Here is a 23,156-nt window from a genome sequence, read left to right on the forward strand (position 1 = left end):
CTGTGCATATTTCTCTCCTGATTCAAAAGAGATGCCAATATTATAAACAGAGGACTGGAAGTGAAGGTTTAAAGTTAAAAACATCTTTTTGGATTTATGATTTATAAAATTTTTATTTTTGGGTGAACTATTCTTTTAAGGCTGTTAAATGTTTTCATTTACTAGTTTACTTCTGTACAAATTATGAAAAGCACTTCTAGTATACTTTTTCATTTATACTTTGTGTGTCTTTTCTTAGCCTGTCTGTCAAGTTATCATGAAAACTAGAAGAAAAAAAAAAAAATAAATACAATATTATTTAGTATATTAAATGATATTACTTGTATACCCATGATAAACTTGCTCAAGCTTTCTCTCTCACCCATACAAATAAGCTGTGGCCACAGAAATGTCAACTGATTGCAAAATGTGTTACAAGGCATTCCACAACATGAACTAAGTAGAGCACATTCAATTTAAGCATATTATGACCTGATTTTCTTTCTTTACACTCTTCAAAATAAGTCTCTGGAGATGTGTGTGAAAACCAATGTCATTTTATAAAAAGCAGATGTGTGTCACCACAGTCATACAGTCGGTTTGCCCTATATTAATATATGTTATGTACATGAGGTGAGAGTAACAGCTTTCAGAATGCATTAAGAACTTATAGTAATATTTCACTATTTTAGCATCAAAAACATAAAATACTTAATTTCATTTTCTTATTCATTGATATCTTTTTATTGTTGATCAAATGTAATATTTTTCAGCATCCCTGTTTCATTAACATAACATTTCCAGTCTCTTGGATCAGTTTATCTCAGTAATATCTTTTCAACTTCCTTTTAGTATTTTTTATATTTACCTTTATCTGTACAGTATATCTCTTTTTTCCCTATAAGGCTTCATATGTGTTGGGCATTGAGTAGAGAGATTACATTTCCTGCACAGAGAAAAGGTAGATAGGCTGCTAAAGAGCAGTCATGATCCGTCAAGGTAAATTGGGAAAACAAATGCGTAATCAATGACTCTGATATTGATGAGGTGTTTCTTTAGTAAACCAAGTAAATTGTAGATATTGTGTGTCCTTCATCTAGAAGACAAAATGATGGATAGATTAGGATTGCTACCATTATTAGTGAAAACAAAATAAAATTTAACAGCCCATCACAGTGGTAACTGATGCCTATGGTGGGCGCCAGTCAAAATTAGTCCCCAGCATACTGTGCTTAAGTGAGCCAGCATGCTGGGTATTCATATGCAGGCCTCCGGGTAAAATTTCAACAATGAAATACTTTGTGTATTCAATGTGTTGTTTTAACAGTGGGCCAGCCGTTCCGCCGACTTTGAAATACTAAACTCAGACAGTTGGTGGATCCTGGTTAAGGTGAGGCGTAATTTGGGTCTTACTTGAAAATCCTCTGTTATCCTAAAAAAGTAGCCAATTTCCAGTTGCCTGCAAAAAGACAACAGTGCCAGAGTTTTAGTTACAGAGGCGAGGTATTAGCTGAAATGGAGAGTGGAACATGATCCTCAGCTGTGTGCCTGTGTTTATTTAGCAATCCTGGGTAAGTCTGGCTGGAGGAGACAGACCATAAATGTCAGCGAGGGGGGACTGTGTTTTATCTTCTTTGGTATAGTGAATCCGTGCATGGGATGGCATTCATTAGAAATTGTAATAGCTCAGTTTCAGTCTTTACGGGTCACCGTTCTGTCTTAGTCAAGCTCTAAATGCACGTTTTACTTAAATTACAGCGTGATATCATTTCATATTTCTTGGTTCTTAGTGGCTGCACTCCCAGGACATTAATCTGGTTCTACTTCCACATAGAAAATTAGTCTCTGGGGGCGACCACTTGCCTTTATATTCACATACCTACAGTGTGATAGTCCTTGTGTTTCTTTGAAGTCGCACTTAAATGGGCGGATCAGATCTACTAATGTTACATTCATTTCAGTCCAACTTGAACAGGAAATGGGCGATTTTCTGCTGTTTTAACTATGCTTTCTTTCAAAATTTGTACCAGTTTTATTAGACGACTTCAGAGAAAGAGGAAACTGAAAGTGGTGTTTGGTAGGGTATGATTACATGACACTCTAGATGAGTTTTGTGGTTTGTTACACCCCGTTTGTTACTTTGCAAAGGCAAACACCTTGCTGCATACAAGACCAACAAATGATAATCTTGTAGACTGAAAGTAGCCTAACTTGCAAAGATAAACAGTTTGAACTACAGCTATCACAATATCAAATCAGATCTGTATTCAGTGTTTCCTGAAACCATAGTTCAAATGGTCATTCAGCATTATAAACTTACATGTTTGGAATTATAGCTTTTGACCTGTGGTTAAATGCATAGTTTCTTGTTAGTGTGATATGTAGACTTAAAGGGATAGTTCATCCAAAAATGAAAATTCTGTCATTTACTCGCTCTCATGTTGTTCCAAAACTGTATGACTTTTTTTCTTCTGTTGATCCTGCTCTTGGGAACCAAAAACAGGCAAGCTAACATGTTCATTCCATTTCAGTCTATACATTTTTTTTGTGTCAACAATCAGTTGATTGAATGATTCAATTACTTATTTTTGTTTGTCTCAACAGTTGTTTTTGAACAGTGCGTATATGGATGAATGCTCACGGGACCAACAGAATATGAAGTGAACCTATGATTTGAATCAAACATCAAATAAAGCGAAGTGACAAGGAACGAAAACAGTGAGGAAGTTGTAAGATGCCGTGTTTGTTACATCAGCATCTCTGAGATTTCCAGTTGATAATTTGAAAAGGTTATTACTTCACCACCTGCGTGTGATGTCAATAATGATAATCTAATTGTTGAACCAATTGAGCCTTTTCCACTTGGAAAAATTTAAATCAATAATCAATATTTTTAAATAGCCTATCCATGAAATGAAGACATCTTAAAATGACAAGAAATTGTACTGTGCCATAGGCGTTAGCTCAATAATATACCAAGGGTGACCTTTAAAATGTTTGAATTTTACACAGACCAGGGGCATCATGCACTCATTATTTTTCAGAGGGAACAATAGACTTATGTTTTATTTTTATTTTTCCTTTTTTATTCCAAACATTCCCAAAGGCATTAACTATATTATGAAACATCTCGATTCTCACCTTTAAAGGAGAAGTTCACTTCCAGAACAAAAATTTACAGATAATTTACTCACCGTCTTATCATCCAAGATGTTTGTGTCTTTCTTTCTTCAGTCGTAAACAAATTATGTTTCTTGAGGAAAACATTTCAGGATTTCTCTCCATATAGTGGACTTCAATGGTGCCCCCAAGTTTGAACTTCCAAAATGCAGTTTAAATGCAGCTTTAAATGGCTCTAAATGATCCCAGCCAAGGAAGAAGGGTCTTATCTAGCAAAACGATTGGTCGTTTTAAAAAAAAACCTGACAATTTATGTACTTTGTAACCTCAAATGCTTGTCTTGTCTAAGTCTGCGTGAACTCTGTTTTTTCCGGTTTAATACGGTCATTACATTTAGGGTTTTTAATATGACTGACTTTATATTTAATGAGAATTTAACAATTAAAGTTAATGTGAATAAAAAAATGTAAGTAGGGCTACTAATCATAATATTTTCATTGTACAGAAAGAACAAAGAACATTTACATTATCAAATAACATTTTCACTGACAATCTGGAGTTTAAGCACTCTCAAAAACTCCCATTAAAATCACTGAAACTGTTTACACTGTGAATCTTACTTACAGATTCGTACACACATCTGCACTTTGTTGTTTTGCCAGAAAGTAGTATTCAGTCAGTGAGCGAGTAAAAAAACACTGGAACGCCTCTGATTGGTCAATGCATTCATAAGCTCAACAGCATTGTGTGTGATTGGTGGATGTGCAGTACTGTAAAAACGCGTCTTTCTCCGGCTCAGCACCAACCAGCGAATGCAGATTTGAATTTATCAGCTGCTGATGACGCACTGAATGATCTAATCAACTGGTGTGATTGTATCAAATATAGAAAATATTATTCAGCTATTTTTTGTCTTTTGAAAGGTGCATTTAAAATCCACTTGGCTCAAAAATCTTCAGTTGTAAAGAAACTGTGCTTTTTGAGGAAAACATTTCAGGTTTTTTCTCCATATAATGGACTGATATGGTGCCCCGAGTTTGAACTTTCAAAATGCAGTTTAAATGTGGCTTGAAACAATCCCAGCCGAGGAAGAAGGGTCTTATCTAGCATAACGATTGGTTATTTTCAAAAAAAAAACACAATTTAAATACTTTTCAATCTCAAACAATTAAAAAATTAAAAAGCATATAAATTATATTTTTATTATGAAATTAACTGATCGTTTCGCTAGATAAGACCCTTCTTCCTTGACTGGGATCGTTTACAACCGCATTTGGGATCATTTGAAGCCGCATTTAAAAAAGTTCAAAATCGGGGCACCATGTCAGTCCATTATATGGAGAAAAATGCTGAAATGTTTTCCTCAAAAAACACAATTTCTTTACGACTGAAGAAAGAAAGACATGGACATCTTGGATGACAAGAGGGTGAGTACATTATCTGTAAATTGTTGTTCTGGAAGTGGACTTTTTTTAAAAAAATATCAGGAGAGTTTTATGCTATTGAAGCAGTTAGAGATCCATCCCAAACGGATACACAGGCCCTGGTCACTAAAAACCTGAATGTCTAAAAATGATTTAAGCGTTAAGTGTTAACTGATGATAAGTATTTCACATTTTTAAAAATCACGGTTATCGTCGATACTGTTATTTTGCAACACCCCTAGTTTGACCTTTTTTCTTCTTCAAAATTAGCACTTTTTTCCATTGGTAGTAATCTCAATTATTTGCAGTCCAGACTGAAATATCATTTAGGGAGTTGACACTGTTATTAAGGACATAGAACTGGTGTGTGTTGCCTCAACGTGGGTTTGTTGCACCTCACATGGAGATAAGCCTCGCTTTGGTTTAATGCAGGGAGCTGCTTCCTGTCTCCCCTCCTCAAGTAGGTCACAAATGGTCTCGCTGCAGACTCGGAGAATAATCCCATCTCTTCGTAGTCTGGGGGATTGTGATGTGAAGGGGAAAAAAATCCCTTTTTCCACTGATGAAGCTCTGAACCCTGAATATTCTGTACCGACAGTTTGAGGACTTTGTGATAGGTAATTCGTGCTTGTACGCGACAATTTGCATAATATGGTACAGAGAGAACATTTTTAAATAATTGCCTTGTTGACAGTGAGTTGAGTAAATGTAAGAAGTGTGCAAAGTGTACATTCTAGAGAGCCTGGAGTTGTAATAATATCATCCATGTATATATTCATGCCGGTATGGTGTAACAGTCAGTTTTCTCACTTAACACAGAACTGTAATTAACCTGCCTAGGTTTGAGAAAATTTATTATATCACTGGACACATGTTTGTGTCATAGTCTCGGTCAGATGGTGTATAACCCTGGGGAGTCTTGTAATAGCCCTGCATCCAGGTGGGTGTATTGATTAAAGCTGTACTGCACTTGGAAATATGTAAATCTGTGCTAATTAGTTTTCATTCACAGAGAAGGCCAGTGTCTGAAATGCCATTTCCAGGCAAGCTTAATAAAAGACAGGCCTGCTGCTTGATCACATAAAAATCATTTACAATGGGAGAGAGCGAGAGCGGGAAAGAGACGGAATGTTCTTTAAACAGGATTTTAAATCTGATCATCATTATCATAAGTCAGCAGTAGTCATTAGGGAGTATATAATATATCAAGACTGAGAGATTAATGGAGCCCGACCTGATAAATTATTGTTTTCCGTCAAATCATTGGGTAGGGTTTGTCTAATTCTCACGTAATTAGCTTACACCGTTGAGGAGTGATTGATATTTGCTTAGTTGCTGGAAAAAAAGGGGATCTAGTGGTAAATACTAGGGATGTGCAGCAAAGCCATTATTTGAATATACACCGCTTTTTTTTGTTTTTGTTTTTTTAATTCTCACCAAGGCAGCACTTATTTAATACAGTAATTTTGTGAAATTATTTATACTAATATTATTTTCTAATTTAATAACGGTTTTCTATTTTTAATATATTTTAAAATGTAATTTATTCCCATGATAACAAAGCTTAATTTCCAGCAGTCAACTTCAGTCTTCAGTGTCACATGATCCTTCAGAAATCATTCTAATGATGAAGTGATGCTCAAGAAACATGTCATATAATCACAGTTGAAAACAGTTCTGTACAAACAGTACTGCCTATTTTTTTTTTTTTTTTTTTAAGGATTCTTTGATGAATAGAACATTTGAAAGCATTTATTTGAAATTAATGCAAACTTGCTGAATGAAAATGATTTATTCAGGAATCTTTTAATAAATAAATAAATGGTAACAATTTACAATAAGGTGTAACTTGTTAATGCATTAAGTAACATGAATGGACAATGAGCAATACATTTGTTAATGTATTTATTAATCTTTGTTAATGTTAAGTTAATGAAAATACAGCTGTTCTTTGTTAGTTCATGTTTGTTTGCAGCGCATTCACTAATGTTAACGACTTTAATACGATTTTAATAACGATTTTAATAATGCATTAGTAAATGCCAAAATTAACATTAACTAAGATTAATAAATGCTGTAGAAGTATTGTTCATTCTTAATTAATGTTAACTAATGTAGTTAACTAATGTTAACTAATGCACATTATTGTAAAGTGTTACCAAATGAATGAAAAATAAAATGAAAACTCACTGACCCCAACTTTTGAATGATGTAAGGTGTATTTGTTTTATTAAAAATTATTATTTATTATTTAATTTAATTATTATTTATTATTTGTTTTATTAATATTATTATTATTGTGCCTTTACAAATACATTATTAGCCTTGAGCACATTCCTAGTGTTAAAAACAAAATAGCTTTAGATAGAGAGCTGTTGAGTGTAATGTGTTGAAGGACAACACTGGGAGGCCTAAAATATGGAGGGTTGTGTCAGGCTGTCTTATTCACAGTATAGATTTTCCATATGTCTACAGTTGACGATTGAAATTCCTCAGACCGGGTGACCCCAAAAAACTCCTGCTGCGACTGTCGTGCATGCCATTTTTATGGGAATTCATTGGTTGTGCACACTTCTGGTCTCCTTCCATCTCTCCTTGACCCATCCAACCCCCCCACCCCCAAAAAAATGTCAACAACTATTTTTTTTTAACAAAATATTTATCCTGTGACTTCAGTGTAACATGTGGTTTAACAGATGGCAGAAAGTGGTAGTCTGTTGCCCAACAGAGCACAAAGATAAGGAAAGAGGTAACATAGGTAACATGAATGCCTGTTGTTTTTGTTGTCAGGAGCAAGACATGTTACTATTCTTGCCTGAAATAACATCTGCAATGTTTTACAGCACTTATTCACTGGAAATTCTGAGCAACTACAAGGGAGATGCTTATGATGAAATAATCATGTGAAAAATCTCACAATCCATTGATAAACCATCCGGCTGCATCCCTACTTTTTCCCAGCTGGCGTAATCTGTTTCACCTTTTAGCAAAATCCTTCCGCACGCCCCATGGTCCACACAAACACATTGTAGTTAAAAGCCTTGAAGATCAGGAAGAAAGCCTCAGCCAGGCAGATAGAGTTTCTTTTTAAAGACCTGCCGGGATAGAAGTGTTACAATCAGCGGGAACAATCGCAAGAATATTCCGGGAACCTTCAATCCAAGGGGCAGAGTAACGGGCACGGCGGTCCATTTCATCCATCAGGGATGATGCGTGCAGGAAAAGGAGTTCTTTCTTAATCAGGTTAGGCCTCTCTCTAACCACAGCGCATCTCCAGCCTCCTCTCTCAAACGCATCCATCTTGGGCTGGCGAGGTAATGTGTTCCTAAGTGAGTTAACCCACTACACAAATTTGATTTGGTCCTTAAACATTACATCACTCTTTATATCTCATTATTAATTAGCTGGGATTATGCTTCAGACGTCGTGTTTAGAGTGCCTCAAGGTTATCGGAAGAGGTCCATTCATCCCGTGCTGTATTTAATTTCATGTGTTTAATTAATATATAGCAGACATTTAAAAGCCTACCAACGGAAGACCTTTCATGAACCACATATGAACCTTTGTTTCTCGGCTCTGGTTCATGTTTATATGATGATCCATGTCTCGGAGAAGACAAAAGTGCATTGGTGATCGGTCAAAGTCTGCACTCATCTGTCAAATGTCATTGATGCTCTTTTTTTTGAGATTCAGTTGTTATATGAAAGATTAATTGCCACATTTTCTTTAGCTTGATTTGATTTGTTGTTAAAATTTAACATTTGTTTCTTTTTCAGCTACCTCAGCCAAACCCCAAACCAAACCAAAATCAGTTTATTGAAAAAAAACTGTAACCAATAACCTGGCAACACAAGAAAACTGTGTTCATAAGAATTTATAACTAATTTCTCATCTCGTGAAACACCTTAAAAGGGACAAAAATAAGACTTTTTCCATGTTTAAGTGCTATAATCGTCTCCGTGGTGCATCTACAAACCCAGAAAATGTGAAAAAAGAGAGGAGAGTAGCTTTGTTTTGGTAACCTTTCTCTGTAAGCATCTGAAAAAACAAGCAGCTCCGATTTCGCTCCCCCTGTGACTTAGGAAGGGGGGTTTTATTATAATATTACCGCCCCTTAATCTGCATGTTTCCATCCATGGCGCTGCCATTTGTTTTTGCAAACAACAACAATCTACCAGTTCTAAAGCCAAGGTAAATGTTCAAGCAAAGCATGCTAACTGTTCTGTTGTTGGCTGCACAGACGAGCACAGAACACTCTCAGAGGAGACAAGAGAGCAGTGTATTTATTTATTTATTTATTTCCTGTATATTACGCTGCTGCCACACAGATTTAATATAAACATGATTACTCTTATTTTTTTCCAGATGCTTCACAGACATAACTGATGCATGCATATTTTTTACATAAACCTCTGTGTGTTTGACAGTTTAAGCACGATAAGACATGAAAGAGAACTTTAGTACTCACATGCTGTGTGACTGCTGTCTGTGCGTGTGCTTCGGATGTGTGTGCTCAGAAAGCCCTATATCAGAAGTTAAACTGATACGGCTTTGAAACGCATGATTTCAGTGTGATAGACATGCTAATCAAAACCAAACAGATGTTTTTGAGGTAGGAGCTGTAAAGGCACAGCCCTATCAAAGCCAACTGAAGCCTGTAGTCTTTAGCCAAAAACAGGAAATGGCTAAAGCTAACGCTTCTGGTTTGGGAAAGGAAACAGAGGCTGTTTTCTTTGAATGGATGTCAACTAGGGTGACCACCTGGCAAAAGTTCTGTTGCGGGACACCTGTGAAATAGATACATTTTCTACAGTTATGCTATGTAAATACTGATTACATCTGTTGTCATATGCGCTGATTTATGTTTCTGAGCGCGCACATGTAAGCGAGAGAAAGCGCGTCTTTTTTATTGAGAGTTAAGAGAATTCAACTGCGAGAGAAGAGACTGTGCTTGCACTTTTTGATGCCCTCCCGCATTACAATAATAATGCGCTCTAGTAATTAAAATAACGCCATAGAAACAGCATCATACGAACTATTAAAATAAGAAAGTTGCGTCTGAAAGCTGCCTTGATTTTTTTTTTTTTTTAATTGGTTAAAAGGAATGGAGAATAATGGCCGTTTCTCAATACCAAGTACGCAAAGTTCGGACTTGCGTCCTTCGTAGTTCGGACTTGGAAATTTGACTTGGGAGTACGAACTCCCGAGGACGTGAGGATGCAAGTCCTGTAATGGACTACTTGCACTGAGCCTCGTGACGTACTTCCGTTTTGAAATCGTAAGGCTCAGTTATTTCCGGTTATGTACATTTTCAATGCGCTGTAATCATGTGGTTGACTTAAACGTCTATTAAAATGAGATTTCGCGGGATGATTTCCAATTCGCAAATTTTCTGAGACGGGAGAAAACATATTCTGATAATTATTGCGTATAGAATTTTCCAAACTCAACGGAACGTTAAGTTTTAATGCAACATAAACTGATCTGAGAAAGCAGTCACTGGTAATCATACGTTATTGTTCACGACAGGGTGTCCGTGCTCTATAGTGACCTAATCGCGACGCTGCAGTTTGTGAAATGTGATGAATAAGATCATAATGAACCTTTATTTATCAGTATTAAATATGTTAGTCACTATTCTGTGTCATATTCTGTTATCATTTCACTGTATGTAGTCTAATGCCAAAATATGAGTATTCAATCGTCGCACTGTCAGCGTGTTACTGTTAAAAATTATTTTAAGGTTTAACATCGTTACATAAGGCAGTTACCGCACATTCATTCAGCCATTTTAAACAATGGAATAAGCAGTATGGGCTCGGAATAAGAGCGCCAAGGCAAACAAACAAATAAGCCATGGTTCTACTACAAATAAAACCAAAAATTGCAATTGAAGTTAAACCATATAACAACAAATTCATCAGGTATGAATTATGATCAGTAAAAGAAAAATGCTGTCCATGAGAATGCGGCAGATTAGTGGGGAAATGTATTTATTTATTATTCAGAATGCACATACCGAAGGGAAATATATTTATAGTAACCTTTCAGCAGGTTGAATTTAATTTTTAATTGTTTTTTTTTTTAAAGAAATGCCAGCCCTAAAATGTAGTAATAATCTGCGTCCTCATGAGAAATTGTCTGTATGTAGGTGCGCTGAACGCTAACCGGAACCTCCCGAGCCCTAACAAGTAGAACGCGGAAGTAGTTGTGCAAGTAGTCCATTCTGCAAATGGAACAGCAGCGTACTTGATAACGTCAGTCAGCTCGCCTTTTCTACTCCAGTTATCTTCACTGTAGCTGTGTCTCATTTCGAAGGATGCACCCTCCGGAGGTCGTATCCTTTGGAGGTTGCATCCTCTGTAGGATGCATATGCGGAGTGTCATCAAGCCTAGAATTAAATGAGACGGCCTTCGTAGGACGGACGGAAAAGGAAAAAGAAAGTATCACATTGCTATGACAACACACTAACAGTCTACACTGGACTCGACAATTGTTGTTGTTTCACGCTGCGGCCGCCTAGTTGCGCTCCAACACTAAATAAATGAAGGAAAATTTCTAAACTTGGAAAGTAATTAAAAAAGAAACTGTTTTTTTACTTGTTTTATTTTACTGCATATTTGAGGAGTTGCAGCATAGTACAACTGACATCTGTTACAGAAAAAGGAGAAGAAAAAAGGAGAACAAAAATGTATTAGTTTTACTTTCTATATTTAAACACCACATCGTCGCTTGTGTTTACATCGCAATTTATTTTCAAATAAACGACCGTTGGTTACGGCGACGCAAAGAATTGTGGGTTATCTGTAGCAGCGAAGGATACACCGCATGCATCCTCCGAATCCCTGTGAAAGAAGGACACATTCGAAGGTCGCATTTGGAGTGTCCTACTTGCTTTTCTGAAATGAGACAGCCTCTATGACGTATGTAGCCTTCGAATGCAGCCTTCGGAGCGTGCATCCTTCGTAATGAGACACAGCTTGTATGTATTTACAATAAGACGAAATATGATATCAACCACCACTGCCTCCTTTCGTTTTCATTTAAACATATTATTAGCTGCAAAAACGTAGTTCAGGGAATGTACAACATTACAATGAAACGAAATATTATATCAAACAGCATTGCCTCTTTTCCGTTTCATTTAACGTTAAACATATTAATAGCGACAAAAATGTAGTTCATGCAACGCGTACACGCATTACAATAAAACGAAGTGATATCAAACACCACTGCCTTTTTGTTTTCTACAAAATATAAACCACAACCCTCTTTTCGTACTCATTTAAAAAAAAAATAAAACATATTAATATGTGATTTAAGCTATATATGCACTGTGTATAATACATCTTTACTCTATGTATAATAAAATGAAACATGACAAGCACAACTCTGCCTTTTTTGTTAAATGTCAGTTTTAATGAACAATATTAGCCATTATAAAAGTATAAGTATAAAGTATAAGAGACTTATGTAATCGGAAATAAAGACAAAAGCAGACAATTCGGTCAAATGCATGCTAAAAAGTCAGCTTTGAATTACGATTGATAAATAATTGATGAAGCATAACTTTGTCCTCAGTCAAAACGATATGACCTGGAATAAATAATAGATTCACGAGACCAAAAATTAGCTGTTAGGTTTACCGAAAACGAATTATACCTCGTGTTTAACCATTACAGAGACGTCAGGACCAGCGGCAAACGTCAGAAGGACTAGCCGTGGTGAGGCTCTCTCTGCGGGATACACGACCACTGAGCTCCCAGTGTTCGCCTGGAACTCACATGTCCGAAATCGGCAAAACAAATTTTCAAATAGGCACTGTCTTTGTAAATAAACCGCAGATTTGAGTTTTAAACAACTACATTATCGCCTGAAATACTCTTAAACCTACATTTCATGACACAATAACAGTAATATTTTGAAAATTACGCGGGTTTTCTCCTCTGCCATTAACGCTGGCAGATTGGTGCGAAATGCATTCTGGGATACATGGCTGCCTCAAGTTCGCACAAGTCTCCTCTTGATGCATCCTTGCTAAAAGGGGCGGAGCAAGAACATATCCGGGGATTTGAACTGTACTTGGCCAGATGTGAACTTTGAATTGGAACTATGGAACAGTACTTGGGCGACGACTGATGACGTTTCACAAGTCCACAAGAACACAAGTACAGACAAGAACACATATTGAGAAACGGCTATTGTGTTTTTCCATGTGCACTCAACCATTCCCGCCGGTGGTGCTAGCTCACTTGATAAAATCCGCAAATCCTTTGTGCGGAAACTACGCCACAAAAAATGAATAAAAAGCTTTCTTAAAAAGGCACAATTATGCATGGACGTTCTTAAAAACCAACAGACTGATGAAAATGCGGGACATTTTCTCAGTATGCGACCTGTGGAACAAGTGGTGAAAATGCTGGGCGTTACAAGGCAAAGCGGGACACCGTAATGTCAACTGATGAGAGGCTTCACTATGCTGAACAAACAGCTTTTTACAAACAGCTTATCATTTAAAGAGAACCCTGAATATTAAGCCTTATGGCTTAATATTAAGCCTTTTATGGCTTAATAAGGCGCAAATGATGCCTCTTGCTTATTTAAAAATGTTAACGTTAACGTTATTTAGAAAAATCCACATATATACATATTTTGGACTGTGGAGTGCGCCATTATTTTGATTATGTAGAACGTTTGCACTCGGTGCTACGCTATTTCTACCGCAACACAACTCGGAAAATAAAATACTGATATGATGACAACAGCTACTGAAAGAGCTTTCAGGTGACGATGAATATAAGTGTAGGCTTAAACCAAACGCTGTACCCACAAAGAGTCTAAACACACCTGTATATTGAATGAAATCCGCGCTGACAAACTCCTTCAGTGGCTGCAGCGTCATGATAGAAATATTTAGATTTAGATTTTTTTTCCTGAGCTACACATTAACACAGGCTCCGCCCACCGGCGTTCAACCGTTCAGCAACGGCTGCCTCTTGATCACGCTGAATGCGAGTGTGGCGTCGCCTCAAAAACAATATCACTGCCGCTATCTTTTCCATACTGGTTACAGTATACAAATGTGCATTCACTTTCTGACTTAGTCCACGCGCTTCAATCTGTCATCAGTAGGACAAATGGAGTAAAAGAACAATCACGTTGACGCGCTTGGCTTAAACAGGTTGTTGGCATCTTTGTACAGATATCGGAAGAATCCCAGTGTCAGGAACAAGTGGATAGTTTGTTTTTAATGGCATCATAGATCGTGTTTAAGGATTGATCGGAGCGTTTTGTTTTGTAAACAGGGCTCACTGTCATGGAGAGTTCACAAAGAAACATTTGTTGAAAGAAGAAGCGGTACGTCTCATTGCAGCTGCATCAAACCATAAGTAATTTCATAATTCTTTGTCTGGAAATGACAGTTTTATTTTGATTATGTTGTCAAAACACTCAAAGCAGGACAACTTAAATGACACGCCCCTTAAAGAGAGGTTTAGAATGAGGGTTGGAAATAATCATTTTTCCACTCTTTTTTTGGTGCAAAAAAACTTGGTTTACATTGTAAGTAAACCTGGTAACCAGCCATAGTGAACTCCTCCAGAAAGTTGACTTTGGCAATGTGTTTTGAATTCCTAAACGAACTCCTATGAACTTCATTTTGGTCTGATTTTTTAGAAATTACATCACGCCAATTTTTTGATTTCGCTTGAAGTATATCGAAGTCTTTAAGTCCTTGATTTAAGCCACTTACATTCCAAAACACAAAACAACCATTTTTCCATCACATGCAGTATGTGATGTTGACTCACTGTAAATGGAAACTTGTTTTAACCCATGTGGTTGGAAACGCTTACTGTTGCCAAATAAGTACACTGTTAAATCTTCTGCCCCTCAAAGTTGTTTGCAAACAGACCATCACGATCTATTGCAGTTAGTGGAGGTTTTCCTCGCTAAAGCATAGTGGTAATTACGGTCAATGCTATTAGACAGGAAAGATGATACTGACCTCTTCACTTGTTTTATAGAGTCAGCTTGAGCACTTTATGTCCTTTGAACTTGCTTGTTTTATCCAACACCCTAAAGCCTGGCCTCCACATCTTTGAAATGAGATCTGGAAGTCTTCAACCCTCCCTCAGCGCTCTTTCCTACTGTGTAGTGAACTACTGGGAGTTGCTCTGAGACATTGAACTCTCTCTCCCACCCCAAATTTTTAGTGCATTTATGGCCCCTTTGTTTGTATGAGATTCTCTCCAGTCCACAGGCCGTGACTAAAAATGAAACAATGTGTAAGAGAATTAATTTTCTATTTTTTCCTGCGTCAGTAACAGTTGTTTAAAGCGCCAATTAGCTCAAGTTGCTCACACCTATTCTGTGTGGAATAAGCCAAACAGGCTTGCATAAATCAAAATGTTTTAATTAAATGAACTGTGCATGAAGAGGTGTTTAGGATTTTAAAATACTGTGAAATCTGAATCAATTAAATTACAAATAAGACTGAGCCGATACCTTGAAATATATACAAATAGTCACATGCCATTATTCCCTATATTTGAACTTAGCAGTATTAATTTAAAATGTGTTACTTTAATTTGCTAATGTGTAATAGTGTCAATACGTAATGACTTTTAGATAATTGGCACTGAGAATATAATGCTATCCAGGGGCCTTATGCATAAATGTGGGTTTCATCAGAAGGGATATGGATATGCATATTAATTTGTTAGTCATACAGGTTTGCAATGATATGAGGGTGAGTAAATAATGTTAAGATTTTCATTTTGGGTGAACCATTAATTTAACATTGCCAGCCAACAGTGAAATCCACTTTCTGCAGTACTAATTGCAGGAAAAGTCTCTCTGGAACAACCTCAGGTTAACTGACCTGCTCAAGGCCACAATGTCCAGCACAACTCACTTTTACGTGGGCATGAACCTACAATCTATTTTAACACCCCAGATACTGAATGATTTGGCAAACATCATCAATATAGAAAAACAGAAATTCAAGTCTGTCTGAATGCAACAACACCAAATATTCTGTGCTTCACAAATTTTCATTAAAAACTACTTTTCTCCAAATCAATAATTTTCCATATTGAGAAAGCAGAAAATGACATCCTGGTGGCTTAGGGGCTTTTAGCAGCTCTCCGCTGTGCTGACAGAAACTGTACAATGATGCAATTCTAGATAAAATAGGTGCTCATCAACTTCCCAGGAGACAGTGTGACAGTCAGACCATGACACATAAACTGCAGTAAATAAAATTTCTAACTCAATTTCTGGCCTGACACCCATTCCAAACCTGTGCTGACAATTTATTAAGCAAATCATCTTGAATTCACTCTGAAGAGATCCATGTGACCTGTGTTTGTAGTTATGATTGACATATCAATATGGTGGTTAAATCTGAGCCTTACTGTAAACTTTCTGCCCCACAAAGCATTCAGAGGAGGTGATTATTAAATATAAGAAATATCATAGCAAGTGAAACAGGAGAGCCCATAAACCTGGCTATACAAGTTTATTACTGTTCCTGTTACAGTACCCATCGAGAGAGAGAGGGTGAAGAAATACCTTTCCAGTACCTATTCAATGCCCCAATTCCAGGAATCATCGTGAAACAGTGAATTTTTTTCATAATGTTATTTGCCCATAAGACTCTGTAATCTATTTACATGGCTTTTAACTCTGTGCCTTTGGAAAGTGCTGTTTTAGTACACTCACTGGGAGTTTATCACTACCTCACCACTATGAATGTATTTATTTATAAAACCATGCATGTGAATCTCACTGCTTTCGCTTTGTCACTGTTTTCTCATTTAGCAAGGGAAATAAAAGAAACCACAATACATTTATTATCCTCGATGTAGCCAGGCATCTGTGCCAAACAATTCAGCCCCATGTTGAAACACATAATGCAAGTCCATGCAGAAGCTGATGTATGTATAATCATATAAATTGACGGAAAAGCAATTAGGCCATATTTGAATGAAAATATATAAATAAATAAGTACATCTGTAATTATTATTTAATCAACAGTTGTGCTCATCAATTTTACAAATTTGCTGTTTAAAGTGCTTTTAAAGCTTCTCTTCAGGCATTATGGCTGGAACTATAATATAAAGAGAAAATACTGGATATTTATTTTTAGACCTGAATAATAGTCATGTTGCTCTTCCCTCTGCAAATCAATTTATGGCTAATTTTTTTTTTTTTATTTAGAGAAATTATAAAATAAAACTAAAATAAGACAGTTTGTCAAGACAAACTAAATGTTGGCTTAAAAATCACTTTTCTGGGAGGTTGAGAATAGTTTGCAGGCTAGGCTGGTTATGTAAATCTTGTGCAATTTGAATGATTGGGCAGTTTGATGGTGATGTATAGTTTAAAGGTCATACACACTGTCAGAAAAAAAGGTACAGTTCTGTCGCTGGGGCGGTACCCTGAGGTACAAAGTGAAAAGGTACAAAAATGTGCTTTTAAAGTACTAATATGTGCCTTTAAGGTACCAATATGTACTTTCAAAGTGCTAAAATGTACCTTTAACCCTCTGATGCATCGTGGTCACTACAGTGGACAGCTATTTGGAGGCCATTTTGAACCATTTAAGAAGTAGCATCATGTCCCAAACATCAACTGGTAAACCCCCAAAGTGCTGTCTACAATTCCATTTAATTGTTATCTTTGTATCTTTCTGTTTTGTTTTGAGATATTGCTTAATATATTCAAAGTGGCGGCAGGAAAAGGGGATGCGCATGTGCCTCAGGAATAAGTGTTAAATTCTTTTATTCTCAAACAACCAGACAGGTACAAAAAATATTCTTTCAGCTAAATAGGATGTCAGAAATACTTTCATCCACATTTTAACATTATTTTTCTTCTCCATTTTTTTCTGTGAAAGAAAAATATCTGTCCACCACAGTGGATGTCATGCACCAATGGGTATCATTCTGCCTATGGGTCCATATATAGTTTTTAGTTTTATATTTAATTAAAATTATGATATAATTTACACTTGAATGGTTTTATTGAACAGAAATATTAAATAACCTTCAGATTTTTATTTAATTCAATGCTTACAGTCTATATTTACTAATTAGGTCTTATAAAACTGTAAGCATGAATACATACTGTATGAGTGCAGATATATGTGTTCATAATTGGGTTCGAGTGTGTGGTGAGAAGGTGTGTGTTTTTGTGTGTGTATTTGTGCTCACTTGTGTATGTTACACTTCACTTTACTGTGTCATCATTGCATAGCTTGTTGTTCTTATGTGTATTCATACCATTTACTGTTAGTAAATGATTTAACATGTTTTTTTTTTTTTTTAGACCAGTCAGTGGCTTCCATTCACTCACTATCTATACCGTTGATACATGGTGTCCACTACAGTGGACAGATATGTAACTTCCTCAAAAAAAATAGGTATTGAAAAAATGATTTATTGGCATGATTTTTCACTTGTTTAAAAGTAAAACCAATATAATAATTAATGTGTCGGAGGGTTAAGGTAATAATATATATTGTTTAGGGGTAGGTAAGGTACAAATATGTACCTTTTCACTTTTGTACCTTAGGGTACCATCCCAGCGACAGAACTGTACCTTTTTATCTGAGAGTGTAATGTAAGTCATGTGTAAATTAAATGCAGTTATATATGCTTTGCTAGGGGCTTGCTGAGGTGTGTTGGGTGGTTAGGAAGTAGCCAGTTTGCTACAGTAAAGAAGTTTAAAGTGACAAGGCTGAAGGTTGGTGCATACTGTGTTGAATGTGACTTGAAAGGGTTACATTTCGAAATATTGGTCCTAACCCAAGTTTACACAATAGCAGTGTGTTGTCTTTGTCAAGTGAACATAATAAGCAGACACAAACGTTCCCATGGTTCTTTCTCTCCGATTACACCCCCTCTGTGTCTTTCTACCCTTTTCTCTCTTTCGCCCGCCCCCTCCATCCTCAGGTCGCATGACTGACAATGCCTTCTTTGTTCTTTTCTGGGAATTTTAGTACTATGTGATTAAATGTAAATATCAGCATATCCACACTCTCTATGTTCGTTTGAAGGGAGGTTTGAGGCTCTCATCACAAATCCATGAAGAGTGGCTGAAGATGGCTTCGAAAAAAACAAAGAAGGACATCTCAACCAATCCCGTTAATTAAAGGAACTGAATAACCCAGCTAACCTGGAAAAGGTGTGTAGACTTGCTGATATTGTGTTTTACGCACTTGTCTCTACATAGACTCAAGGACATGTGGTCTTAATTAGACGCTTCAAATTGATGTAAGATGGAGGCAATAAAAAACACATTCTTCCAACATTTAATGTTTTTTTCTTCTGCCTTCAGTTTTAAAATGAGAATGGGAGGAGATTAGGGGGTTCCTGTGGCCCTCCTCAGCCCAGTTGATGAATGAGTGAAAGAAGCGATGGAGACAGTTCACCTTCTCTGTGCTTTGTTTCAAGGAGACTTTTGATGATTGTTGTCAACTACAGCTAACCAGATTAAATGACAGCCTGGGTATCAGAGTTAGCTTTTACCCTTTCCAGGGCTCTTGTTACCCCTTTCGTGCATTATGATTATAGCTTGCTGATGATGAAGCTGTTGGGGGAAGCTTCCTGGGCTCATGGGCGAGTGCTTTACTGTCACTCCATCATTGTTTGACAGAAGCGTGACTGGAGCGTGGCGAGAACCGAAAACATACTCACAAAACTCAACAGCAACCTTGAGCTCTCCAGCCCTCTGGGAAACCACCAGTCCCTTTGATTTTTTTAAAATGTCATTTTCCCAGTGATGGTACAATACATGGCCAAAAGTATGTGGAAACATCTTTTTAATTAATGGATTTGGCTAGACCCGTAATTCTAGTGAAGACAAATCATAATGCTACTCCATATATATACAACTGAGGTCAAAAATTTACATATACCTTGCACGATCTGCAAAATGTTAATTATTTTACCAAAATAAGAGGGATCATACAAAATGCATGTTATTTCTTATTTAGTACTGACCTGAATAAGACATTTCACATAAAGGAAATATAGTTTACATATAGTTCATAAGAGAAAATAATAGTTGAGTTTATAAAAATGACCCTGTTCAAAAGTTTACATACACTTGATTCTTAATACGGTGTTTTACCTGAATGATCCACAGATGTGTTGTTGTTGAGGGGTTTTTTTTGGTTTAGTGATAGTTGTTTGTGATTCCCTTGAGTCCAGAACAGTCAAACTGCCCACTGTTCTTCAGAAAAATCGAATTTGGTGCCACAAATTCTTTGTTTTTTCAGCATTTTTTTGTATGTGTATTTGAACCCTTTCCAACAATGACTGTATGATTTTGAGATTCATCTTTTCACACTGATGACAACTGAGGGGCTTAAATGCAACTATTACAGAAGGTTCAAATGCTTACTGATCCTTCAGAAGGAAACGCAATGCATTAAGACCTGGGGGTAAAAACTTTTGGAGATTTGAAGATCAGGGTACATTTAACTTATTTTGTCTCCTGGCAAACATGTAAGTATCTTCTGTTGGGCAGTACTATATGGAAAAAAAAAAGATATTTAGGCAAAACAAGAAAAATGTACACATCTTTATTCTGTTAAAAAGACCATTTGTTGGCTCTCAGACAGGTTTTTGCAGGCTCCTTGACATCCCCGGATCCCATTTTGAAAATCCCTTTTTTAGCAAATTATTGATCGACTTTATAGCAACTGGGAGAGTCGTTTTTTGTTCCAGTATGACAATTTCTTTGTGCCTGGTCCTTAGAGTTTTACTGAATCTGATCTGGAAGAACTTGACTGGCTGCACACAGCCTAGACCTGAACCCTTATACACACATTTGAGATGAATGAGAACGGTGACTGTCAGCCAGACCTCATCACTCAGCATCAGTGCTTGATTTCACTGATGTTTGTGTCTAAATTCTAGGGATGTGCCCGAATCCTAATACCGTGTTCGGAAAGGAAATGACATGTACCACAGAACCCCTAAAGGGAATAAATACGAGATGGGAGGAAAAAATACATTTCAATGCTTTCTCTCGCAATTGTATGGTTGGGTAATTATATAAATTGTGGGCATCAGGGAGCTGCTATTAATATGCAGGGCACTGATATTGAAAAAGCGCTCGCTTTTTACTTTCACTTTCGAAATTCGCAATCACACATACTCTGTGTATACGATGGAGCGGTAGTACTGTAGAATGCTTTTTTTAATTTTCCATGCCTTTCCGAATACAGATTCACTATTCAAGCACATCCCTACTAAATTGGAGTAGATCCCCATAGCCATGTTTCGGCATCTACTAGAAAGCCTTCCCAGAAGAGCAGAAGCTGACCAACCCTCAATTAAACCAAGTGATTTGAAATCAAATACTCAACAAGCACATATAGGGTGTGTTGTTTGGGTGTTCACATGGTTTTGTCCATATAATGTATAAAAGGAACTCTAATCTCATTGCCATTGATTAGATTGATCAATTAAGTAGAAGGCAGTTGTCCTCCAAGGGGCAGCATCTCCTTCAGTAACAAACCCAAAGCCTCACTTGGTTTGAAGACCTGATTTGAAGTAAGGGAATGTGCTCTCATTGCCCGTGGGAACTCTGGCCTTGCTGAGGGCACTGGATGACATCACTCAGGGGACATCTGGTTAATGGGCATGTCCTTGTGCCGGCTGGCCGACTCTTTATTTATTTATTAATTTTGTTGCCATGTTTGCTGCAGTTTGCGTTCTCACACGGTTTATGGTAAATAGGCCACAGGGAAAACGGGCGGGGGAATTTATAAACCCCCAACATGCCATACTTAATTTTCCAAAGGCTGATCCTGACAGAGTGATAATCAAGCGTTGCAGTGATTGGAAATATTTCAGCCCGCAGTAGCATTTTAATGCAAACGGCTTTAATTTGCACCGATAGGGGCTGTAATTGGATTTTGATTGGACATTAATGAAGATGCACACCCTCTGCGACGGACACAGGCAGTCATCTGTTTTCAGGGATGCTCACAGACACATACAGAACACCCGTACTTTCCGGAACAAGTTTTAAATTGCCTGTATGCGGCAACACATAGGCAGCAATTAAACACTACAAAACCTTCATCCTTTTCCAGCCACGCCACAGACACCAAAATGTCTGGACTGGAATCGTAAGACTCAAGGCCTTGTGGTGTGTTTAGTATTTTGATCGCTCTCATTAAACAAACCGGGGCTTTTGCTCTTACAGTAATACCCGGCTATTCATTTGTGGAATTTTGCTTCTAGATATTTTGCTTGTGTGTAAACATCTGAATCGGACATATCTGAGGGATTAATTATAAAATATGGACATCTTTTTAATGAATCAGTTCCAGGAATAAATTGGTAGAGCTTTCAGATTATGTTATGATTAGTTTTTTTTTCCCCCTCCTCTTGCTTCAAACTGGTTAAGCTGTTCGGGCTAAGTTGTATAAAACGAGGTCAGATGTGATGATGATAGGGGTGATTGTGAGTGTGTGTGTGTGTGTGTGGCTTTCTCTCTGCTCTTCTAAATGTAGAGGAATGTTAATGAGAAGCAGGCCGTGCTGAAATGCTCCACTCATCTCATGCTGCTCTCCTTTGAGCTTTGCCCTTGTCGCTGTCCCCTATTCATTTATCTCTCTCTTATTCCCACATGAAGCCTTATGCCTGACCACAAGCAGACTACCGTTACAGCAGTCTGCTTTCACTCACTTTTTCTTTCTCTTGTTGCATTTCCATATGCATTTTACCCATGTGTCTGGGTGAACTTATTTAGTAGTAGTAGTAGTAGTAGTAGTAATAATAATAATAATAATACAAAGTAATGTTACAATTAATATCAATGTTAATTAATTATTAATTATTAATAATAATAATAATAATAATACTTTTCCATTAAGTAAAAAAAAAATAAAATACAATAAAATAAAAAGTGAATTTACAAATAATATCAACAATAATTAACAATAATATAATAATAGTTTTCTATTAAGGAAAATAAATAAATAAATAATACATAATAAAAGTTAAAAAATAATGTTTATAAATTGCTTAACAACAACAACAACAACAACAACAACAACAACAATAATAACATTAATTAACAATAATATAATAATAGTTTTACATTAAGAAAAAAAAATAATACAAAGTAAAGTTACAATTAATATCAAAATCAATTAATTAATTAATTATTTAATTAATTAATAATACTTTTCCATTAAGGAAAAATAAGTAATTATTATTATTATTATTATTATTATTAAGAAGAAGAAGAATCTCCTTTAAAAATTATGCTAATTAAATCAATTTTAAATAGAATTAATACAATAATGGAAACGTTACACTATGATGGTAATCAGACGATAGGATTATAATACCATTGTACTTTGATCTTTGATCAATAACCCGATTCATGTTTGATATTAAACCACAGTATGGCAGAATTCTTGATTCTGATTGGTTGAGTTCTGAGGTGCTGATTATCTTGTTTACTATTTATTTATTCATTAATTATTTAATTCATTCATAATTTCACATACACTACCATTCAAAAGATTTTGGGTTTGAGTTTGCATTTATTTATTTATTTATTTTTTTAATACATGTAATGGCAAAGCTGTATTTTCAGC

This window comes from Labeo rohita, chromosome 7 (genome assembly GCF_022985175.1).
Source record: "Labeo rohita strain BAU-BD-2019 chromosome 7, IGBB_LRoh.1.0, whole genome shotgun sequence".
NCBI lineage: Eukaryota > Metazoa > Chordata > Actinopteri > Cypriniformes > Cyprinidae > Labeo > Labeo rohita.